The sequence below is a fragment of the Microtus ochrogaster genome, linkage group LG2 (genome assembly GCF_000317375.1).
Source record: "Microtus ochrogaster isolate Prairie Vole_2 linkage group LG2, MicOch1.0, whole genome shotgun sequence".
NCBI lineage: Eukaryota > Metazoa > Chordata > Mammalia > Rodentia > Cricetidae > Microtus > Microtus ochrogaster.
In genome coordinates, this window is record NC_022028.1 from 47,499,997 (window position 1) to 47,502,347 (window position 2,351).

Sequence of the window (2,351 nt, forward strand, 5' to 3'; positions counted from 1 at the left end):
CAGACAAGGTGTGGTGGGTAAAGTGTCCCTATCAAGGTTGAAGAGTGAAGTTGAATCCCAGGACCCATGTGGTAGGATAGAACGGAGCCCTACAAACTGTTCTCTGACCTCTGCATGTACACCATGGCATTCCTGTGTCCAGATAAATGCACATAAAATAAAAGTAAAATATATAGCATTTAAGAATAAACAACAGGCCAGGTGGTGGTGGCGCACGCCTTTAATCCTAGCACTCGGGGGCAAGGACAGGCGGATCTCGGTGAGTTCAAGGCCAGCCTGGTCTACAAGAGCTAGTTCCAGGAAAGGCTCCAAAACTACTGAGAAACTCTGTCTCAAACAAAGCAAAACAAAAACAAAAAACAAACAAACAAAAGAATAAACAACAAAATTAGTACAAGAATTGAATCATAAAAACTGCAAAGTATATTTAAAGGAAGAAATGGTAAGTTACTTTATTTTCATGAATTGAAAGATCAAATATTCCTAAGAGGGCAACATCCTCTAAATATTAACTAAAACTATCAAATGTCTAAATCAAGAAAGAAGGCTCAGCGGGTAAAGACCCTGGCCATCAAATTCTACCCACATGAAGGAGAGAACTGACTCTCATGAGCTGTCCCCCCGGAACCCACATGAAGGAGAGAACTGACTCTCATGAGCGGTCCTCCGTCCTCCACACACACATCTGGGCACACGTCTCCACGTGCAGACACAGTAATGTAAAAAAATTATAAAACAAAAAACTTCACACAGGATGTCTTTTGTGTGTGTGTGAAAACTGATTCATCACTGATGCTAAAATCCATAAGGGAATGCAAGAGACCCAGTTGGGGACCCAGAGAGTGGCATAATTCCGTAAAGGAAAGGGTCTGAGGATCTACATTTCCAGACCTCAAGCTGACTCAGAACCACTCTAAGTCAAGCTGTGTGATACTGGCATAAGGATCAATGGAACGATACTCAGAGCTGAAGCCAAGACTCTAGAGCCTGATTTTGGCAAATACCAGCAACTCCACTAAGTAGCTGGGCACCCTCCAGGATTTACTTAACTCTTAAGAAATCTTATCTTGCTGGGCATGGTGGCACGTGTCTTTAACTGCAGCATTTGGGAGGCAGAGGCAGGCTAACCTTTTCTGAGTTCAAGACCAGCCTGGTCTACATAGTGAGTTCAAGGACAGCCATAACTACAGCAAGGTTCTGCCTCAATAGAAAAAAAAAAATGCATGAAAAAAAATGAGAAATGAGAAATGGGTGGCTCAGTGATTAGGAGCACTTGCTGTTCTCGCAGAGGACCAATATTTGGTCCCTGGCACAGCCGTGGTGGCATACAACCATCCCTAACTCTAGTTCCAGGGGATTCATCCACACAAGCCCTCTTTAGCTTCTAACAGCGCCACACATGGTACACATGATAAATGCATACATGCACTTGAAACACACACATAAAAGATTTTTTTTAAAAAATCTGTCACAATCACAAATGAGATTGTGTCAGCTTTACAGGTGTGTGACACATGGCACACAGTAAATGCTTGACATGCATGCTTCAGAATTACTGATGGGAAGCCACTGGCCCCATGGTCCAACAATGGCCCCTCTGCTGCTCCTACGCAAACCAGAAAATATTGCCAAGGCAGCTGAAAGAGGAGCACCAGGCAAAAATTATGTAGATATATCATGCAACGCTGACGAACTCTTAACAATAGCGGGCTGCGAGAAAGAAGCCAACACAAGAGATCACAATCTCCATTTACAGACTGTCCACAGCAAAGGCCAAAAGTAGATTCTTGCTTGCAAGTATGGGTGGATGAAGGCATGGATGACTGTAAAGAGAACAGCGCTTCTTTTCAAGTCACCTAACTTCGGGAACCTCCTCTTTACTGAAAGCCGGGTGCATTTTAAAGAGCTGGCTAGCGTCCTGCGTCATTTCCAAAACGTGGAGTGGGGCTCTCCTCCAGCAATGGAGTGTTTCAGGAGCCCCACACTTCAACCAAGAGGACACACGGCTAAAGGTGGGACCGGGTCAGGACCCTAACCGGAGTGGCCAGAACCCACACAGTGGGAGACAGCAACCCAGCAGTAATGAACTCGGGTCCTGCAAGGCCCCTGCTCTGCGGAGACCCCAGCCATGCAGGACCCCTGCTCTACGGAGACCCCAGCCATGCAGGACCCCTGCTCTACGGAGACCACAGCCATGCAGGACCCCTACTCTACGGAGACCCCAGCCATGCAGAGCTCCTGCTCTGCGGAGACCCCAGCCATGAAGAGGTCCTGCTCTGCGGAGACCCCAGCCATGAAGAGGTCCTGCTCTGCGGAGACCCTAGCCATGAAGAGGTCCTGCTCTGCGGAGA

General features: G+C 47.0%; 1 protein-coding gene across 1 annotated transcript in view; it reads right to left on the reverse strand.

Moving 5' to 3' along the window:
- Fam207a (family with sequence similarity 207 member A) overlaps positions 1-2,351 on the reverse strand; it is a 32,895-nt gene that overhangs the window by 30,058 nt on the left and 486 nt on the right. The gene's annotated exons all lie outside the window — the stretch shown is intronic.